Source organism: Lepisma saccharinum, chromosome 30 (assembly GCF_977018435.1).
Source record: "Lepisma saccharinum chromosome 30, izLepSacc3.1, whole genome shotgun sequence".
Taxonomy (NCBI): Eukaryota; Metazoa; Arthropoda; class Insecta; order Zygentoma; family Lepismatidae; genus Lepisma; species Lepisma saccharinum.
Window position 1 is genome coordinate 3,135,727 of NC_139258.1, and position 23,967 is coordinate 3,159,693.

The following is a 23,967-nucleotide window of genomic DNA, read 5'->3' on the forward strand; positions in this document are numbered from 1 at the left end:
AGCGAAACCTCTGTCAGTGGGGAACGGCGAGAAATATTATAGTCTCGGAATACACCCTGGCCGTAAACAGGCTCCCGCCACCCTGACATTGGTGTCAGCTTCTCTCTGAAGTTTGATAAAACTACTTTGTGAAATTTGTTTAGTAACGATTGAAAATGTAGACAGTAGATACTACATGTATTTTGCTCATAAACTTGAAGGCTAAATTCACAGAATAAAAAGAACAGCTACAACATTCCTTCATCTAATTCACAGAAAGGCTAATCGGGACTGGACCCACACTTTAAAGTGGGAGTCAAATCACTATGTGCCTTCACCGGGTATCGAACCCGGCACCGTTTGATTACAAGGTGACGACGCTACCACTGTACCATCGGGGAGTCCCCATAGAACAACATAGAACAAAGTTTCCTTCTACGCCGATTATACAGAACTTAGTGCACTTCCTTCATTTGAAATATATTCTATATCAGGCTCAGTATTTCGTTATTACAATCCAAGGAATAGTATTCTCCTTAAATAAGAAATAAATAAATAAAAGAAGCATTAGTAGTTGTATTTACGGTGGGATAAACCCACGAAAGGAAGAGCTCCCCTCCAGCAGCTTTGCTATACTTAAAACAAGCTCAACATGCCTACATGAGCTTTTTGCTCTAGTGTAGTACCCTGCTTAATCCAAGATTTTTGTAAAAATGCCCTTCAGAAAGGAAGAGCTCCCTCAGATTGATTTGTTTATACTTAAAACTTGCTCAACATGTTCATATGAGCTTTTCGCTCTAGTGTAGCACCTGCCTAACCCAAGAGTTTTGTAAAAATGCTCTTCGGAAAGTATTAACCCCCCTCAAGCAGATTTTTGTCCATAAACTTGTCAAAAATTGATATATTTTTGGCCACACCAGAAATTAAGCAAAAACCCATACATACACACACATATTTACTTCCGGTTTAAGTTTAATTGGATACCAGCCTCAATTTGCATATCTAATATTAAAACAATGTAATATGCAGAGATCTTCTAGAATTGCTCCGTGTTTGCATGTTTCCCCCTCTGTGGCAATGTGTGCAATTCCCGAGACGGTAGTATTGATTTTTGGTTTGCATGTTCTCCTCAGCGCCAGTATTTACAGAAATTCCCGAGTATTGCATCAGCCAGTATTGTGCGAGTGGTTGAGGAGAACAGATGTGTTGATACAGTGCTTCTCATACTTACGGTTTAAATATTCATATTGAACAATATAAAATCTGATATTTGTTGTAATCCACTCATATTTAGAGTCAAGCTTATATTTGTCCCAGCCTGTTATACATAACAAGGTTATTGCCATTCAAGATATGCATGTTCGTGCAGGTATTTGCGCTGGGTCAGTGTGAATGAATATTTCCACTTGTAAGCTATTGGCTTTACAACCTGTCATAAGATAGGCATAGAGATTAGATTTAAAACCCAGGAAATTTTATATAAATACCAAAGCCAAAAATATTAACACACATACACACATACATACACACACATACAAAGCACAGTGCTGAACCCAACTGATATTTTTTATTCAGTATAAAGTTTTGAATTGAAACCCAGGAAATTGTATATAATAAACAACAGCAAAAATGCCGAATCAAAAATATTGTGACCAATGCAATAAAAATATATTTAGCTCTAATTGGGCCAGACACCAAAAGATTTGTAACCCGGACAAATGCAGAACTCCCACAAAAATATGCCCCAAATGCAATAGAAAATACAGCATGCAATACTTCACATATACACATAAAAATACTTGCTCTGCACAGTTATCAACATTGCCCCCACAACCATCCACATCTGGTCTGAAAAGAAGGCACGAAGTACCTCTTAATGCCAGAGCAGCAAAACAGCCACGCTATGAACCCATCCGTAGCAGTTTTAACGGCCAATTAAGGGATCACCGGTTTGTATCAGAGCCAAGATGTGGCATTGAGAATTTCTTGAACAGTATAAATTCTGATCTGCAGGCAATTCTTAATGCACAAAATGGCTCTTATAAGCTCTCCCTCAAATTGTTTGTACAATATAAGAAGCCAAATGGCACAAAATTTACACAGCCCCACATAACAGAAACTGTACCGGTTTATTCAAATGCAAATTCAGACAAAATAATAAGCAGTTTGATAGATCAACTGAATATCAAACACTCTGAATTTGCAGCAAAAGAATCAGGATGGAGCCTATGCGGTTCATCACACAAGTTATATGTTAATATTTCTGAATTCAGCCCATTACAAGGATCTACATATGTGCCATTACCTGCTAATATCAAAAACAGAAGAGCCGTGGTCAATATTGAAAATACCGACCAGAAATGCTTTTTGTGGTGTATATTAGCTGCTTTATATCCAATTTCAAGGCATCCTGAGAGAATAACTTATTACAAACAGCATGAACATCTTTTTGACGATGCAATGGAGGGTTTAGAATATCCAATGTCTGTTCAGAATATTGATAAATTTGAAAAAAAGGCCAGGCACATCAATGGCAAACAATTATCTATTAATGTATTTATTTGTTCCACTGGCAATTGCCCGATAGCACCTCTCAGAATCAGTACACTTGATGATGAATCTGCTATTCCGATTGATCTGCTCTTAATTGAAGGGGATGATACATACCATTATACTCTGATACATAATCTTGAAGCTTTAGTGAGAACACAACTAGACAAATATAAAAAAATATTTAAGTTGTGCAGAAGATGTTTAACTGTATTTGATGGTCAAAAAATGGTGAAAGGGGTTCGGGAAGAGAATGCAGAAATTGCCAAAAACAAGTTAATTGAGCATCTGAAATACTGTGGGAATCATAAACCTGTTCATATGGTGATGCCCAATCCAAGTGAAAATTGCAAATTCAAAAAGTTTGAAGCCTTGTTGGAACACCCCGCATATATTGTCTGTGATTTTGAATCGAACCTCAAACCTCTTGCATCCTGCAATCCAGATCCTGAGGAATCTTCAAGTACATCGTACCAGCTACATGAACCTTCCAGTTTTTGTTATATGGTTATACGGGATGGTGTAGCTAGTAAAGAATATTCATACATGGGACCAAATGCCATCAAAATATTTGCACATAGAATAGAAAATGAGTGCCGTGACATAGCATCTAACATCTTATTAAAATCAAAGCCTATGTTGCCTTTAACAGAGAAACAAATTGAGGATTTCAACAATGCAGAAAAATGCTCGGTATGTGATTCTGAATTTTCAGATACAAATATCAAGGTGAAACACCATTCTCATACAGATGGTCGATATAAACAGGCCCTGTGTAATAGCTGTAATATTCAGATCAAGAGACCAAGATTTGTCCCCATATTTTGCCATGGAGCATCCAATTATGATTTCCATCATCTAATCAGGTATGAGGGGTTTGACAAGCAGAATTTAAATATTTTAGCTGAAAATGATGAAAAATATATATCTATTAGCAAGATAATTAAAGTTGATGGTGTTCCTATTCACATAAGATTTCTTGATTCTTACAGAATTTTATCTGCTAGCCTGGCTACACTGGCCACTCAATTATCTGATGAACAATTCAAAATCACACGTGCATTGTTTCCAAATCAGGACCTGAAATTAATTAGGCGGAAGGGTGTATATCCATATGACTATGTTACAGATTTTTCTAAATTTGATGAGTGTTCCCTGCCACCACAAGAAGAGTTTTACAGCAGAATCAGAGGATCTGGAATCACTGATGAAGATTATCACCATGCCCAGTTGATGTGGAACAATTTAAAATGCCAGACATTTGGTGATTATCACATGGCATATTTGAAACTTGATGTGACCCTCTTAGCTGATATATTGCAGGCATTCAGAAAATCTTCTATGCAAAATTATAAACTAGATCCAATATATTTTTTCAGTGCCCCGGGTCTAGCATGGGCCGCAATGTTTCTAAACACTAAAATGCAATTGGATCTGATCCACGATCAAGATATGTATCTGTTTATGGAGAAAGGTATAAGAGGGGGGATGGTGCAATGTTCCCAGAGATATGCCAGAGCAAATAACAAGCATATTATGCTGCCTGATTATGATCCAGCACGGCCATCAAATTATATAACATATGTAGATGTAAACAGCCTCCATGGTCATGCTATGATGAAAAAATTGCCATATGCAGGGCTTGAATGGGTTGAAAATTTCAAGATTGAAGATCTTCAGAATTATGATGACAGTGACTATGGCCTGTACTTAGAGGTTGATCTGACAATTCCTGAAGATTTGCACAATAAATTTTCTGATCTGCCCCCAATTTCCGAGGTTCAGTGCTCACCTGGCTCTAAACAGAAGAAACTCATGATGACTCTGGAGCCGAAACAGGGATATGTCACATATTACAAAAACCTCCAGTTCCTGATGAAACATGGTGTTCAAGTGACCAAAGTTGGCAAAGTCTTAAGGTTCAGGCACTCAGAATGGTTGAAACCATACATTGATACAAATACAGAGCTTCGAACATCTGCAAAGAGCCAATTTGATAAGGGCTTGTTTAAATTGATGGTGAATTCAGTGTATGGCAAAACTATTGAAAATGTCAGGAAACATACCGATGTTAAAATAATTACTGACCCCAGCCTGAGCAAAAAATTGGTTGCAAAGCCCAACTTCAATTACAGAAGAATTTATGATGAGCACATGGCACTCTTCAACATGAAGAAAACAAAGATCAAGTTTGATAAACCTATTTATGTAGGGGCTGTGATATTGGAATTGGCCAAATTACATATGTTAATATTGTATTATGAGGTGTTGAAACCTTTTTATGGTGATCGTGTAAAATTATTGTACATGGACACGGATAGTTTTATTCTTGATATTCAAACAGAAGATGTTTATCAAGATATGTCACAGCCTGAATTGTTTCAATACTTTGATACCAGTGAACATACAAGAATTCAACCCCACAACAAAAAGGTGCCTGGCAAGTTAAAAGATGAGACACTTGGTGATGTTATTGTGAAATTTGCTGGGTTAAGTGCCAAGGTGTACACTTTTGAAACATGTAGTGGCGCTGTTGCCAAAAAGGCTAAGGGCGTTGGCAAAGTAACTGTGGAAAAAGATCTCCAATTTGAAGATTATGAAAATTGCATCAAATCCCAGAATTCAATCAGAACATCAGAAAAAAGAATTCAGAGTGAGGATCACTTATTGACTACAAATATTGTAAGAAAAGTGGCTCTGGACCCACATGATGATAAGAGATGCATTTTATCATGTTGCATTCATACTCTACCTTGGGGGCATTGTGATTTGAAAAATGGGAATCAATGCCCAATTACAGAGCATGATTTGAAATAAATAAACATGCCTATGAACTTATTTGGGTTCAAAAAACAGGCTATTATGGAGCTGCCAACACCACAACCCTCTCCTGATATGCTGTCTAAACTGAGTGGCTTGTTAATTATTCATCTGAACAGCATATTTACAGATAATGATGATGAAACAGGTAAAACATTGTACATATTTAACAATAATTTAAATCATTACCAATTACCTGTAGGTGGGCAATTGCAATTTATTACAACCCCTGAGGGTGATGTCAAGATTTCAGTAGGGAGAAATATTTACAGAATTAAGCACTCAAACATGATTTCTGGCACTGTATATACTGTTTCTGCAGGTGACTGCTTATATATTGAGGTCCCTGGATCATATGACAAGCTTATACCCTTTTTTATAGAATTAAGAATCAGATACTCTATAATAAATAACCACTAAAACAAAAATGCCTAATGATATATTTGGCCATACAAGACATGAAGATCACAGTGATGAGATTCTGATGCTTGATGTCAGAGTCAAGAAATTAAGAAGTGATTTACAAGCTTTACAAACCACACTCAATGCCAGTCTTCAATTAGAAATTACAAATTTGCAATCACAATGCATGGACCCTCTTCTTAAAATTGATTCTGAACTCAAATTGTTGCTTCAAAAATATACTGATCTGGCAACATTAGATAATTTTCAAAGTTTAGAAGAAGCTGTAGCAGCTCTTCAAGCCAAATTTAAGACCCAGGCCACCAATTCTGAGCAATTGAAACAACAATTGGAAGAGCAAATAAATAATGTCCAGGCACAGCTCCAAACAATTGTCAAAAGCATAAAATCACAAGAAGATTTTGATCTAGTGATTTCCACTCTAAAAGAACAGATTCAGTCACTCCAAATACCTAACCTGGATCCTCTGCACAATGCCATAGCCGAGGTTAAAGAAAAAATTGAGACACTTGAAAATTTTATGAACAACTTGCCATCTTCTGATGCTTTGAATGCAATAACTCGGAGTGTAGCAAATATTAAGCTGCAACTTGAAACATATGAAGATTTTGGAAAAATTCAAAGTACCATAACCCATCTTGAAGGTACAATAGCAGCAGTGCAAAATGATTTGGCAAATGTACTAGAATCTCGCCTGCCCGGTATTGTAGACACACTTGTCAGTGTCCAGCAACAAATCACAAAGCTTGAAAACCTCAACACTGAATCTGAGCTATCTCATTTTCATCACTTGATCGATGATATCCAAACAAAGCTTGAAATTTTACAACAATCCACACCCACTCAGGCAGATATAGCCCTGCTCCAAAATGCTATGCAAAATGTGGCTGATGCTTCTGAATTAAACAATGTAAAATTGGCACTTGAATCTTTGCAAAATACAGTATCAAATCTTCCTACATCACAGGAACTTAAAAATATAAAGAGGGCAGTGAATAGGATATTGAAATCAGAAGATATCAAGAATATCCAGACAGAGATCAAACATCTCACTCAGACAGTGGGCACTCTACCAACCAATCAACATATTAATGAACTGCATGCCCTGTTTGAGGATATCAGAAGACAGGTCCATGATCTTACTGCTCAAAATTCAAAATTGGCAGTTGTTGAAAATTTGCAACAAATTGTAGCTAATATCAAGCAACAGCTAGGAACCATGGAATCCAATCAAGCAAATGCTCTGTCTGTTTTTGCCACCCAGCTTCAAGAGATTGTGCAACAATACAAGAAACTTATTGTGGACATAAAAATCAAGCCAGGCCATGATGATGTTGTTAGGACCATCAATGAGCACCTTGAATCTGTAACAAGCAGATTGCTCACAGCAGAAAAGGAAATAACAGGCATAATCGAGAATCCAAAACATACAGTAATTCTTGAATTGTACAGCATCCCCAACAAAGAATATGATTCACCATTTACACCAGGTGGCAAAATATATATGCTGTCCCCTGCACAATTTTATTACCAATTTTTTGTTGGGGGCACATTGAGACCAATCAAGATCAAATATTGGCTACAACCACAGGCACACCACTACCCCACCTTATCAATAACAAATGCTGATAACAAAGTAAAAATCACCAGTGTAGAGTTAGAGGATTTTACAGACCCCAATACATTAGAAACAGCCTATACTGAAGATGATGGCTCTCTGGAATTTAAAATACAAATAGGGGACAAATTATATTTAGAAAATCCTGCAGTCTCAGCTGCTGAACACCCCATAGTTGCAATATTCTTGTTTACATATTATGTCTAGACAAATTATTGTTGATGAATTACACAGACAGGCCCGACATAATTTTAAGAGACTCCCAGTAGTCACAAAGGGCATAGATGATTTATGGCAGAGCGACTTGATTGAAATGGCAAGTGGGCAGTTGAAAAACTTAGACAAAATCAACAAGGGCTACAAGTATCTACTCACTGTAATAGATACATTTTCAAAATTTGCCTGGGCTGTGCCACTCAAATCCAAGACTGGAAAATGTGTTACAGAAGCCATCAGGACAATCATCAATCAGAGTGGAAGATCACCGCGCTATTTGCAAACAGATAATGGCAAAGAATTTTATAATTCAGTGTTTCAACAATTTATTAAAAGCCAGGCAATAAAACATTACTCGAGTTACAGTGATCTCAAGGCCTCAATTGTAGAGAGATTCAACAGAACCTTAAAAAATCTTATGTATAAACAATTTACACTGCAGGGTAATTATAAATGGATTAATATTCTTCCAGAACTTCTACATAAATATAACAATTCTGTCCATTCCACAATCAACATGAAACCCTCTGAAGTAACTTCATCTGATGAGCAAAAATTGATCAGGACTGTTTATTATCCTAGATACCAGCCAACAACAAGAAAGGCCAAATACAAGGTAGGGGATCAAGTAAGAATCAGCAAATATAAGCACTTATTCAAAAGAGGCTTTACAAGAAACTGGAGTACTGAATTATTTACAGTGGTTCAAGTTAAACCCGGGACCCTTAACACATATATAATAAAAGATCACCGAGGAGAAATTCTCAAAGGCCGGTTTTATGAACAAGAGCTCAGCAAAACTAAGCAGCCTGACACATATCTCATAGAAAAAATCATCCGCAGAAAAGGCAACAAGTTATTTGTCAAATGGCTGGGTCATCCGGAAAACAGCTGGATCGATGCAGACAAAGTGATAATATGAGCACCTGGGATGTTATAAAGAGGCTGCCAGAACCTGAACAGCAGAATAAGAGAAATGGCAACTTGCTGCCTGATAATATTAGATGTCTTATTGTTGGGCCATCAGCTTGTGGTAAAACTACACTAATGGTTGATAATTTTTTATTGGCACCCAACTGGTTAGACTGGAAAAACAGGCACTTGTATGTTTTTTCTAAGAGCTTGGAACAATTAAAATATCAGCAGCTGATGAAGCTATATGATGGATTGGATATAGCCACTTTTGAACCAGATGTTAAGCCACTTGATGAATGTCTCGATAATTCTGTTGTTGTGTTTGATGATATTATACTGGATAATCAAAACAAGGTTAGAAATTTCTTTACACAGGGGCGGCACAAAAACATTGATTGCTTCTACCTGGCACAGACTTTTTCTAAAATACCGAAGCAACTGATCCGAGACAACAGCAATTTTATATGTGTGTTTCATCAGGATCATACCAACCTCAAACACATACATGATGAATATGTAGGTGGGGACTTGAGCTACAATGATTTTTCCAAGTTTTGCAGTTGGTGCTGGAACCAGGACAGTTATGGGTTTGTCACAATTGATATGACAAGAACACACAGTAGTGGCAAATACAGAAATAAAATCAACGATTTTCTAGACGTTGAGACGTATATAAATAACCATGAAAAGGCCAATCATTGATGATCTTAAGTTAAGAGATTATCTTGTAAAAAGATTTAAGGGATGGAAATCAGAGAACCGAGGAATTTATGAAAAACACAAACAAACAGAACAGCCTGTAATTGATGCTATTAATAATTTAGGTAAGAATATCAAAACTGTTACAGAGCAAAATCAAAATTTGATCACAGAGCTTGTGCCTGTAGCTGCAAGGAACATATTAGATTATCCATTCACCCCACTTTCCAGTATTCATACACCTAGTCCTGTTGCTCCTCGAAGAATTGAAGCTACTCAGGATCCTATTGAATTGGGTCTTCTTGCTCAAAAATATTTAACCACACCTAAAGACAACAAAGATGAAGTGTTTGGCTTATATGCTGACACAGAGCTTGATGGCAGCATCATACATAGAATTGGCAATTTCAGAGTAACATTTATGGGAGATGATCTGATTGTTTATTCAGAATCTCGTCTCGGAGAAAAAGGTGCTTTTGTTAAGTACCCCGGCACACCTGGGTTGTGGGAACTGATGACTAGGAAAAGGCCTGGCAGCTATACAGATCAAGATTATGATTATTACAAAGAAATATTAATAAAATCAGATGCTCTATACCAGAACAATGATCCCACACAAAAAAGAGTCAAGTCTAGCAGTGGGGCAAAATACAATAATTTAATCAAGCCCATATGGTCACAAATTAAGACTGGCAGTGGAATCAAACAATACAACACCCTGCCTAAAGAATTTGTGTGGGTTGATGATGTCAGGAAACTTGTGGATAGGTTGCTGGTGATAGCTGGGGAGGAAAATGCTGGCAACCACAATTTTTACAATGAAAAGGTTGGAATTATGGACATGATAAGCACAAAATTATCTAATTTTATAGTGAATGACCCTAAGGGGATTGGATATCTCATAAAAATTATTAATACTCTACCCCCCAAATTTTGGAATATTTCTGAGGGTCGGGGGTTGGTTAATGACATTATAAACAAGCTGCCATTTGAACTACATATTCCAGGCTATCAGTATTGTGGTCCAGGCACAAAATTGGATCATAGATTAAACAGAGGTGATCCTGGTGTAAATCCCCTAGATGCTGCTTGTAGAGACCATGATATTGCATACAACACACATTCTGATCTTGACAAGAGACATGTTGCAGACAAGAAATTAGAAGAGGCTGCATTTGGCAGATTTGTAAGCAAAGATGCTTCTTTAAGTGAAAAAATAGCAGCATTGGGAACCACCATAGCTATGAGCACCAAACAAAAACTGGGGTGGGGGTTGTGAATATGTATATAATAAACCTACAATGAAGGCCAAGGGTGTTATGTATCAAATACCTTATGCAGGTCTCAAATCTCTTAAAACTATTGACAGTCTTTTAACCAAAAAGCAGCGCAAGAAAAAAAGCTCTTGTCTTGCAAAGGGCCATGGTATGAAATTGTTGCTTAGTACCCCCCAATTAAAAAAATTACAGCAATCAAGAAAAAAATCACATGTAGGTGGTTTCATATTTACTATCCCGGCCATTTTAGCAGCTCTCGGGGCTGTGGGGAGCTTGGCTGGGGGATCAGCTGCCATAGCAAAAACAGTAATAGATGCCAAGAAGAATAAGGCAGAATTAGATGAGCAGAAGCGCCATAACCTGGCCATGGAGAAAAAAGGCAAAGGTGTTAAGAGAGCCATGAATAAGTTTAAAAAAAACAAGAGCCGCTTACAAACCAAGATATTGAAGCTTTAATCAAGCCACTGGGCATCAAACATTTTAGGGGTGTGTACATGTCTGATTCTTTACCGGAACAACCACTCAACAAAGAGTGTGGCATTGTTAATTTGGATAAGTACAAAAATCAGGGCACTCACTGGATCTGTTATCTTAAATATTTAAAAGATGAGGCATTTGTGTTTGATTCATTTGGAGGTGTTCCACCTGAAAATTTAGTAAAATATCTAAAATCACCTAATCTTTATTACAATAATGCCCGTGTTCAAAACTTCAAAGATGTTAATTGTGGACATTTGTGTTTATCTGTTCTTAGATATATGTCTCAAATAAATAAACCATCAATTGAAAATTTTCAAAAGGCCCTGTGGTATCTGAAACATCATGGGGGTATTCCATCTCACCAGCCAAAATTCAATATTGAAACTCAAATTGCATGATGACATAGTGTATCCCAAAACAATAGCTCTCAGAGCATTTTACGGCATGTACTTGATACCTAATATTACACACCACAACAATACAATTGCAGTAGGGGATCAAAAAATTGTCATCACTCCAGGGCAATATAATCTCTCCACTCTAAATGCTCAATTACCCAGAGGTGTAGTGTTAAGTCAAAATTCTGTCACTCACAGAGTAGAGATTGTATCTGCTACAGAAACAGTGGATCTGGGTACTATAGGAGAGCTGTTAGGCTTTGAGAACAACACAAAACTCGAAGCAGGCATCAAACACACTGCTATTAATATACCTAAATTCTTAGCCATAGAGACTCTGAATATTCACTGTAATGTGGCCGAGGGTATGATCACCAAATCAAATGGCATAGGCACTCACAAACAAACCGGCATCATTGCAACATTCAAACCTAATTCCGAATTTATGGAGCCCATCATCTACAATCCATCCCCAACATTATATTTTCCTGTGTGCCACAATAGAATAGATAACATTGAATTGATGGTCACTAATGAAAAAGAAGAATTAGTTGATTTTGCTGGAGCCACAACAACTGCTATCATAGAGATTAACATTTAAATAAAAATACATACAATGGAAAATATTGAGAGTTATGAGTTACAATCATTCCCTCCAAACAGGAGGACATTTGCAAATTTAAATCAACCCAACACAGAGATTGAGGTTGACCTTGATGTAGGGGATGGATTTATACACCCTCACAGAGCAGATCTATACATCAAATTTGATGTTGTAAAGCTCGATGGAACAGATTATCCGGCAAATTCAAATATAAGATTGGTGGACAATTTTGTACCGCATCTGTTCTCTGAAATTGAGATCAGAAAGCATGGCGTTGTTATAAACAGAATAGATTATCCCGGCATTACCTCCACAGCTTTGGCCACTCTAAAATTATCCAAAACCGAAGCTTCATACTACAAAATAGGGGGATTTGAAGCTGGTGATAAGATATTATCTAAAAACCACACAGTGCTGTTCCCCATGCGCCTGTTGCCAGGATTCTTCTCGGATTACAAAGATATTATGTGGAAGGGTGGTTTAAGAATTACATTTAGAAGAGCTGCAAATGATAATAATGCATTGATGAGGTACAGCACATTAAACTCTACAGGAGAAGCTCTGCCTAATACCTTACCAGATGCAGGCAAATGCATTATTCAGACTATGGAGCTAAGAATCCCAGTTGTTGAATATGAGGCCAGTTATGCTCTTAAATACAAAGCTGATATAATAAAAAATCCACAGGTTCCTCTGCAATTTTACACATATCAATGCGTACAGAAGCCCGCAACTGGTACTTATTATGAATTTGATGCTACAAATTCATTCTCCAGCATAGAATACGACATGCCTGATTTTGTGGTGGTATTGTTTCAGACTGGAAGACACAATAATCAGGAAAAAAATTCAAGCAAATTTGATAGCTGCAACATCAAGAACATATATCTTAAAAATGGCAGAAATGAGGTCTTTCCTAGAGAAAATTATAATTTAGACATGTCCAAGGATGATTTCCTCAAATTATATGAGGCATTTTCTTCCTTCAAGCGTGTCACTACTGGCAATACTGATATGTATTACTCACCAGATGAATTCAAAGCACGGAGACCCATGTTTGTCATCAACACTTCAAAAAGGAAACAAGTTGTGTTTAATGACAGGACAAACATTAAAATTATCTGTGAATTCCACGAGGCATTACCCGATGACACCATATGTAGTGTTATTCTCATAGGAGAAAAATCATATGTTTATGATGTAAGAAATGAGAGAGTCACAGAGCAATTCTAGAGGCCCGATTCAAACACAGAAGCCCTTTGATTATAAAACAACACTTTACCGTCAGAAAATATATTACCTACCCATTTTATAGTACCTCTGCTCGTAGCAGAAAAGCTTTTATACCTACCCAAATAACACAGCACATTTGCCAAAAAGCCTAAAGCAATTATTCTGTTGCGACAAGACCAAACCAGTTTGCATGACAATATCCGAGAAGGCAATTCCTCAATATGATAGATGGTAAGTAATTTTCCTGAAAAGAGCATAGTGTAGATAAGAATTTCTCTTTGAGTTCCATGACAAATGACATGTAATTTCCCTCGGAAAAGGCACAGTGTAGGTAATGTCAACAGATATAATCTCCCAGGCATTTACTAATGACAATGAATAACTCTCTGAAAAGACACAATATAGATTATATCTGTTGACATACAACTCCCAGGCATTTACTAATGGAACTGATCAAAAGATTATAAAAACATGGAAGCATGTTTGTTCGCTCTTTCCCATTTACGCACAACTCGGGAAGCAAAAATCAATACATAACAAGGTTATGGCTAGACTAGAGGGGCTCTGCATATTGCACTGTTTTAATATTAAATAAACAAATTGAATGGTATCCAATTGAACTTAAACCTGAAGTAAATATGTATGTGTATGTATGGATACAAGTTTATAGACAAAAATCTGCTTGAGGGGGGTTAATACTTTCCGAAGAGCATTTTTACAAAACTCTTGGGTTAGGCAGGTGCTACACTAGAGCGAAAAGCTCATATGAACATGTTGAGCAAGTTTTAAGTATAAACAAATCAATCTGAGGGAGCTCTTCCTTTCTGAAGGGCATTTTTACAAAAATCTTGGATTAAGCAGGGTACTACACTAGAGCAAAAAGCTCATGTAGGCATGTTGAGCTTGTTTTAAGTATAGCAAAGCTGCTGGAGGGGAGCTCTTCCTTTCGTGGGTTTATCCCACCGTAAATACAACTACTAGCATTGGAAATAATCTTCAAACGGACGTAAAAAAATCGAATCCAACCACCTGTAGAATGCCTGAGGGAAACAACAAGAATTTTCTCAACAAAGACATTTCCAAAATTTCCATAACATTCTAAAAATTTCGCAACCCGTGCAAATAATCATGTGGTAAAATCTTGTCATGGTTCCCTGTAAACACTAAAATCACCAAATTACTTCTTTCCATATTTCCCGTATTTTCTCCTCCTCTTTAGCTCTCAGCTGTTCGGAGTGGGATAATGCAAGATTATTTGTCCCTAATTATCTCCTTCTTAGTCTTGCTAATATCTTGGACTCCTTAATAACTTTCCCAACAACTCCTTATCATAATAACATTCACTTCTGTACACCCTTTGATGTAAAAATTAAATAATAATAATAAACCATATCCGTCGGTCCGTTTATCTTTCCAACCTATAGAGCTGAGACTATTTTTACAAGATAAACCTCGGATGTATAGACATTACACGATCTTTTGGCCCCTCCTTCCACCTTCTCTACCTGCCCTTTTACTTGATGTTATTCAGAATTGTATTAGTATCTGGAGTACTATCGTAACATAAAGTTATTAACCTGGAATAAATTGAAAAACAAAAATTGGGAGTAATGTTGTGTTTCGATAGAGTATTGAAAATAAGTTTAGGTATTCATTCATGCCTCTCTCTAGAATAGTCTTCTTTTGACTTAATACGCGCTTATCAACGTTTCTAATTGAAATACTTTATTCCAAGCAAACAAGTATTTGCAACTGATTAAATATTTTGCTTTTATTTTTTCGAGATATTCGAGACGAGACGAGACTTTTCAAAAGCTGTCTCGTCCCGTCTCGTGTCTCGTCTCGAAAACGAGACGAGAAAGGCATTCCGTCTCGTCCCGTCTCGAATTTCAAAAGGCTTGTCCCGTCTCGTGTCTCGTCTCGAAAACGAGACGAGACACGAGACGAGACGGGACATGTCCCGTCCCGTGAGCAACGCTAATTTTGTAAACACAGAACGGAACATTTCCGAGAGGTGGCGTTGCAATCAAACAGAACATTTCCGAGAGGTGGTACGGCTTGTGTCCACACATTATTAGCATTTTACGAACTAGGACGACGTTTACAAACAATGAAGTCAGTGGCAGCTTGTAATCACACATTCGCGATTATCTCGAAAACGGCTCGTTTGCAGACCAATGTTTACTGAGACTTCTTTGTTTCTATTATCGTGTACTTTCACCTGTGTCAGTTTGCGCTATTACTTTTGAGACACCCTGTATATAAACTAATTACAAAATTATTTTTTGTTAGTCAAGTAGCTGTTATAAGCAGGAAAAGTTATATCATGCAGAATACTCACTGGGGGACGCCCGCCCCCCTCTGGTGAATGCTTGTGTTGCTGCAGCCATAAACCTTCGGGTTTAAGAAGGCTAGAGAGTGAGTTAGTATAGTTTTTCCGACTCTGTCGTAACCTGGTTCAAACCGAGCGCCGAAGTCGAGAAGATATCATTTTCCTGCACCGTCCTTACAATCATTAACAAAATTTACTGTGACTGAAATGCAATTATGTGAAATATATAATTTTTGGGATGACATTTATTTTGCAGAGGGGTTGTGACCCCTCCCCGCTGCCGGACGTGTATGTATTCTTGTGTATGTCATGTCAGGAATTGTCAGTGTTGATAAAATAATAACATTAAATGTTAATGTTATAACCGACCACCGCGCCGGAGTGGTTAGCACAGCGACCTACGACGCCAGAGGTCCCGGGTTCGAATCCCGATCTTGAGTGTCCTTTTATCGACTTCATCGTATCATCACTCATTCTCAAAAAGGGGGGTGCTAAAGCATTTATTTGGAACAAACTATTTCAAATAATTTTCAACACCGTCAATTTCACATTAGCTAATAATGGAAAACAAGCACACAAACTGTATTTTTGAATGGCAGAAAATGAATGATAAATGCACGCCGAACATAATTGTTTTGTACATATAACTTTCATGTACAACATACGTTTCACACATATGCAACATGGAGCGACATGAAATAAGAAAATACATATGCAACATGCTAACACTAAATTGTGTACATATTGAAAGTTTATTCAATACACATATTATAACATATATTATTTAAATACATTACATTAGAGGAAATAATTATATTGCGAGCGAAGCGAGGAAGAAAATTTTTAGATCCAATTTTTGAAATTGAAAACAATATTGATGTAATTGGGCGCAAATAATTTCACTGGACGTCATGGCATTCTCTCTTTTACAACTTTTTTTTCATTTATATCGCTCGGCATCTATGGCCGACTCCCGCCGGCCCCAGCTCAGCTCTGAACTTGACGAGACTGAGAAAAGGAGGCATTGCGAGCGAAGCGAGCAAGAAAATTTTACGAAATGTATTTTTATTTGCATAAAATCTGAAATCGAGGGGCTCATTGCACATCTGGACCTCCCCTGCAGGCAGGCACGTATCCAGGAATTCCTTTCGTGGGGGGGGGGGGGCTGAACACCATCTATTTAAGGGGTATAGGTAGAAACTCACAATTGTAAATTGAGTCCAGTGGTGGCGATTGGGTTCCAAAAAGCGGGAGGGGGGGGGTACAAGGAAATTTTCCTTTCTCTTGGCAGACAAGGCCTAGGATTAAGATGCCAAGTGTGGAGGCAAAAAATGGGGAGCAACTATCCCCTAAATCGTTAAGGCTTTCATTTAAATCAGAACGTGAAATCGGAACGTTTTTTACCACTCGACTCCTCTGTTTCCATGCATTATCAATGTGTGCCGGAACCATCTGAGTATGGGTGCTTGTCCATTTCTTCTCATCAGGCATCAAGACATCTATGGTGTCTTTGAATGTTTTTACGAAGCTGTTACACATGCACGGGACGGACAATCCCCTCGACAACGCGAGATTCAAACTGTGGGCTGCGAACTGGACGCACGCAGTTCTCGAATATTTCTCTCTGATTCGAGCCTGTCTTGTCCTCCCATGTTTGCAGCTCTTATAAAAGCCAAAACCCACCAAGATGTTCATATTCGGGCCTAAGCACTCGCACGTTCAAACTTGTCTGTCACGGCTTCCGCAGTCTCGTCATATATCAGCACGAAACAAAGGAAGTCTTCTCGAACACAGCTGAATCGCGAAACAATTAATGATCAGTGAAAACTCTTCCGTTCCCAACACATCTAATGTTTCGGCTGCCAATATGATCAAATGCTTACTCATTTATCTCCAGTGACGTGCCCAAGGGAGGGTTGGTGGGGTCACAACCAAATTTGATCAAGTAGTCCTTAAAAAACAACCTCAAAGACAGGAAAAGATGGCAAAATTAAGACTGAACACAAAAAATAGTATGCATAACCCCTCTCCCTTCAGAAAATCCTGGGCACGCCACTCTTTATCTCGGACACATTTTTTTAAAAATCAACTCACCAGAAGTTTTTATCATTTCATATTGGAGACTGAAGTAAGATGTGTTCTTCCTGCAGGTTTGGATATTATTCTTTAGGGTGCTGTCGCCTGCCTTCGCACCAAACCTTAACAAAGCCCTAATTTTCCATCCTTGTGACATGGATCTTCAAGACTTAGGAACATTTCAGACCGAAGGGACACGCGATACCAGTCGTTTGGAATGAGCCAATCAACAGCAACGTTTCACACCGTAGCGACACAAAAGGCCGCACAAACCTGCGTTCGACTTGTGAAATCATCAGGCGACATCGGTGTGAAATCACCCTTGGTAGGCCAATGTTATCGTCACCTCGAAGCGGCAGCTCGTGTTGACTACAGAAGTAAAATGTCTCCTCATCAGGTAGGAATGCTCCTCAGTTTTCTTCTTTCTCCTTTATTTTCTGTGCTTGTTCGTTATACAGGCAGCATCTTACGATTTGACATTCACAGGACATGTACTATGTAGACATTATAGCGAAAAATCAGTCGAAGTCAAGGGTGGCTCGGTGGCTCAGTTGGTAGAGCAATGTCACGGTATGCCAGAGCCCTGATTCGGGTCCTGATAGAGTAGAGCCTGCAATTTCCGCTAAAATAACTACATATGCAGCATCTTCTTGCTTTCTCTTCTCGACATTCATAAATTTTCGGCTGTCCCTTCATAGTAGTTAAGTGTTTGAGTGTGTGTCGAACCCAGTAGGCTTAAACAAAAGTATTTTTTTAAAACCATGAAATTCTCGGACTGCATACATGAAATTTGGTCCGGGCTCAACTAAATAATCACTCAAAACTTTGATTTTCAGTTGATCTGTGCAGATAATTCCATTTTTAATAAACTGCTCCAATACTGCTGAAATATTCGCTTTAGAGAGAGAGAGAGAACCCTTTGATCTCTACCGCCCTCGACCCGAACTAGCACTACGTTGAGGCTACGGAAGTTTCGCTGTCGTCAATGTCTTCAGTTTTAGATCCGAACTGGAACAAATAGTAGACTTTGTTACTTTACGGTATTTAGTCCTTTTCATTTTTGAATCACTAGATCTTAAAAGCAACCAATGGACACTGGCTGATCACTAATCGACTGTCACATTTACCGATGAAGTCTCATTAACCGATTCTGTTGTGCATATCAACTGGGAAATTGAAGCCGCGTATTTATATCCTCATTATATTCTAGAAAGTTCCGCAGATAAAACAATTCGGTAATATTGCCAGTAGTTCGACTGCTTCTATTATTCAAGATCGTTCCCTCTTGCGCTTTCCAGAGATTAAAAATTACAACGAATCGTCCTATTTGTGGCGATACCTTTGTTGTGCAGCTTCCAAATGCTGACAAGTCTTTATGTAGAGCTCAAGTTCGCTGCGACAACACCGAAAGGGCAAGAAAAATTTACGTGCAATGTTATCAACAACAGTATTATAGAACATTCTCCGTCTTGCCTTGATAATTATTTCTCTATCGTCACATTATTCAAGAAGACAAAAACGTAATTTTATTTAGTGTAAATTGAAAAATTTCCTGGTGGCGGCTCCAGCCCCCTGATCCCCACCTTGGATACGTGCTATTAACAACAAGAAGGTTATAGAACATTCTCTGTCTTGCCTCGATAATTATTTCTCCTTAAATTATCATCACATTATTCAAGAAGCCAAAAACCTAATTTTATCTAGTAAACTGAAAAATTGCCTGGGGGAGGGGGCTAGAGCCCCCTGATCCTCACCTTGAATAGGTGATATTATCAATAACAGGGTTACAGAACATTCTCAGTCTTTCCTCGATAATTATTTCTCTGCTTAAATTATCGTCACATTATTTTATTTCACACCACAAGGAACCAAAAAACTCATTTTATCTAGTGTGAACCGAAAACTTTCGGGGGAGGGAACGAGTCCCCTAAGCCCCCCCCCCCCTTGGATAGGTGCCTGCCTGCAGGTTTTGGGGGTGAAATGCGCCACTGGAGATGGGGACATATCCAATCCTGTATGCGACAGATGCAATAACTGTCATTAACAAATCATATTGTCATATTATTACTAATTTCTTACTAATGAATTTTATAGTTATGTTATCTGGTGGCACATTATTCCTGGCACATTATTACATATGCTAGTCAGCCAACGGCATTAACATAATGCTCTTCCTTGTAAAAGCGAAACTTTCTCCATTTTCCATTGCCCTTGAGCAGGTGGCAGAATGATGAATCTCATCAACAGTAGGCTTTCATTTTAAATAGAAGGAAGAATTTCAGGCAATATATCGTTGGTATTTTGTCCATCAGAATTAATCAATTCAACACATAACTTTAATGAAACATCTCATTACAAACGCAACAAGTTATCGGAAGACTTTGTACGATGAACGTGGTAGGGAATACCGCTGCAGAAGTTGGTTCAGAAGGAAGAAGAGCTGGAGATTATCAATTAACTCTTCCAGCATCTTCGAAGGAAAGATCTCAAGCTCCGAATGTGTTTCTCCGGTGTAAACATACAGATGAAATGTGATAGCCGTTCCGACGTTGCCGCGACGCTTGTTGCGAATCACTTGTTTCAACGCGTTGCATGCTGGGATAGTTTACAGATAAACCAAGTGCGAAGGTCGAATGTGAAGTTCCGAAAGCACGAGTGTTTTGTGTGATGTGTTGTTATTATGTGACGAGAATTAACTGTAAGTGTGTGTGGGAGATTTGTATCACAGGTAAGTAACTTATTATCACATTCAAAGTAACTTTATTTGTGTAAAGACGAGTGTTGTTTATGTCTTAATCACACGCTCCCCTCTCTTTCTTTTTTTTATAAGTGTAAATTGTCATTTGCTCAGCTGCGTGTTGTGTTTGAGTGCAGACTTCTGTCAAGTGCCGACACGATCGAACGCGACTGGGGAGTTTCACTGACAATATAACTCGATGAAGTTAATATAATTTCACCCCAATGGTGTAGACTTGAGGAGTATGTATTCCGTTAAAACTTTGAAGGGAGACATTGCTTGTTTCACTTGATTCCATGCGAGAAATTTGCTTTGTTTACATTGCTTGAATTGCGTACTACCGCTTGTTTTGAATGTTGTTAGCATACTACCGAACTTCATTGAAACAGAATTAGATGGAAAACAAAAATGTGAAAATCTGTTTCAACAAGTCCATGTTATTCCCTCATAAAAAAAACAAAACCTTGCTTTAATTTAAAGTCACATCGTTCCAGGTCTTATTTATAATTACTCCCCAATATTAATTTATGCAAATCACTGTGACTGAAACTATATGTGAAATAATTTTAGGCTGACATTCACTTTCCAGAGTTCGGACGTGTCCCTTCTGTTCTTTTATTCTCAGGTAGGCTAATTGGATTGACAATTTTTCAGTTTAAAGTGTGATCTGAACTGCTGTCATATGAACCTAGGATACCTTGATTCCAAGGCAGCAACATTACCACAACACAAGATTTTAAATGGCATTACAAGTGTGATTACATGCATAGCTTTAACAGTTATTAATGCATTTTAAAGTATTATGTATCAAGTGACTTTGTATTAAAAGCTTGTCAAGAAATTATCCTTTTTTTGGCTTTACCCGCACAAATATCATTGTGGTTTTGGTACATTGTGCCTCTCTGAGGTTGTACCCTGGTTGCTTGTCTGACTTCCGCAATACTATTATACAACATACAATAGGGGCATTCCATGAAAAGTGGTCCTACTCTATGTAAATAGCATAATCAATTAATGTGGACATTATTATTGTTTTTTTTCCATTAAGGCTTAAATGTTTGTAAATGCACATAATTTACACATTTCACCAATAAAAGTTACTAGTGTCTGCACCCTGTATGCTTCACAAACAAATGAAGTCAAAATTTGCTAAATTTTTAAAGCATCACACACATAACGCACTATTGTTGATGCTTTTCAGGCATTCATCATACTCAAGTTTGTCTCATTTGTTAGCAGATTCCACAGAGTTCATCATATTTCTATGAAATCTGTTCATACTTTTATGAAAAACTCCCCATTGTTTCTCAAATTCATACCTCAGTTGACATTTTTAAGGCACCATAACTTTAAAAATAAAATAAAAATTATTTCAGAAAAATCAATGGTTTTACAGATGTATTATGGACCCTTTGAAAATTCATAAATTCCTTATAGCAAGTAATCTTACGAGCTAAAATTATGTTCTATTCTTCTTTTGAAAGAACATCAATATATATTGTGATGTAAAATATGTATAGTGGTAGTAATGTAAGGAGGTAGGTTGCTACTGGCCAACCAGTCGTAGTCTCCATAATTACCAAAATATTGCTGTGTCTAGCTAATCTTTCCAGTATTTCTGATAAATGATACAAAATGCCACTACTATACAATAATACGGTATCATCTCCTCCCAAGGCGTGAATTTCTAATTGCCATTTATTGTAGGGATGGTACTGAGACATGAGATTTGGTAATGTCTTGTCGGGATTTGTCGACGGCTGTTTAATTCCTGGTCTTGAAGCACCTGTCTCTTCTTGAGCCTCAAAATATCTAGTACAAAGAACATGTAGAGTTCTTCGTAGCTGATCAACGGTGATTGAGTCATTTGGACTTTCAACCACTGTTTTTTTTTCTATTTATACATATGTTTTAGAGACTGGTACTGTCTCTGTCCTCAACAGGTCCCGGGTTCGAATCCCGACCTGTGTACTTTGTCTTGTGGCCTGCGTAAGATCTGTTTTTGAGTAAAATGCCAGGGAGGATTATCTTTGTGGTGGCCCAGGCTTCACAATGTCAGAGAAGTTTGGGGCTGATACTTGCAGTAATCTACTTGAAAATTTGTTTAAATCTCCTTCAGTGCTGCTTAGATGCAAACAGGGTTTGGCCAGTTAGGATGCAAACAAGGAACAGCATAGCACATGCACTGGGAAAACTGTATGCCCACAACCATTCAAAGACCAACAGTTACATGTGTTTGGAGACTTCTGACTAATGACAAGTTATTGTTGGGACTGCATACTAACCGGTGTGCAATCAGTGCGTAGAACGGTTTTTTTGACAAAATTCTGTTTCCCTACTGAATGCTTTGTGGAGGGAGAATTTTAATGTTGCCGGCTCTTGTAAAAGTGGTGGGCCTAATTGGCTGTTTGACTGCGAGTTCCTTCACAGGTAAACGCAGCAATACAGGGTCCATGCCATAAAGGCGGTCACCACACCAGTTCCTGGCCCAGCGGAACTGTAGAGAGAAATACACTACCCTGAGGACGGAGACAGAACAATTTTCTGAAATGTAGTTATAAATAGAAACAAATAACAGTGGTTAACAAGGGGTCCCGGGATCCATACCTGGTGGAGGCACATTGTGGTTCAGATCCCACTTTAAACTGTAGGGTCCAGCCCCGTTTAGCCTTACAGTGCATTAAGTGGACTTAAAATACCAATTCATTCAATCAATCAAAAAAAGGGAGGTTAAAAGTCCAACATTTCACTATGACCATGCACAGATCTTTGCAATGTATAGAAGTCATTAAGGAAAACTTATATTTTTATTTATTTATTTTATTTATATGTCTTCTTCGGATGCGTTCAGTCCTTGAAAAACAAGTTTATCCTGTCCGGCTTCGAACTATAAAGAAAGAATTTGTTTGAACAATAATTTATTGGGAAGTAAGGTGTATTCTGATGCACAATACCTTGCCATTATAGATCACAAAGCGAGAGATACTGGCTCCGTCACTGTCACTAACAACGTCAATACATTTCTATATGGACATCCTTAGCAGAACGACATATCTCCAACCTGTACTCCAACTCCATCCAAGTGTTAGACAGCACAGTAGATGTGACGCTGTTTATTCCCTGACAAATTCTGGTTTTTCGTAAATGGCAGTACTGTACATACAAAGGTTTTGACTGTAGCATGTATTTGTAAATTGTAATGCATGTTTCTTTTATTATAACTATAAGCCAGGCACGCTGTATATTCTACCATGCAGCACAGGCTCACAATTGCCATTATGGTATAGTTCATCTGCCTATGGGGTCATGGACATCCACAGGATTTTTTCCAGGGAGGGGCAAGGAAGGTATTTTTTTCCAGGGGGCAAACAAGGCACATTTTCTCCAATAATAGTGTTGTTCCCTCAAAAAACATTGCTTAAATTTGAATTTATCATACTCATGCAATAATTAACACATATTATTGTGGCTGAAATGAAATTATATGTATGAAATATATAATTTTTGGTTGACTTTCATTTTCCAGGAGGGGGTGGGCATGTCCCCCCCTTGTCCCCCTTCCAGACGACTGTGTAAGGGGTGACAATTTCACATATACACCCAAATGCCA

At 37.9% G+C, this 23,967-nt stretch overlaps 1 protein-coding gene across 1 annotated transcript in view; it reads left to right on the forward strand.

Moving 5' to 3' along the window:
- Positions 1–20,236: 20,236 nt before the first annotated feature.
- The window catches only part of Dab (DAB adaptor protein), a 145,157-nt gene continuing 141,426 nt past the window's right edge, over positions 20,237–23,967 (forward strand). The window contains exon 1 of the mRNA XM_083115118.1: positions 20,237–20,348. The gene's annotated coding sequence lies outside the window, so the exon portion shown is untranslated. The remainder of the gene's footprint in view (positions 20,349–23,967) is intronic.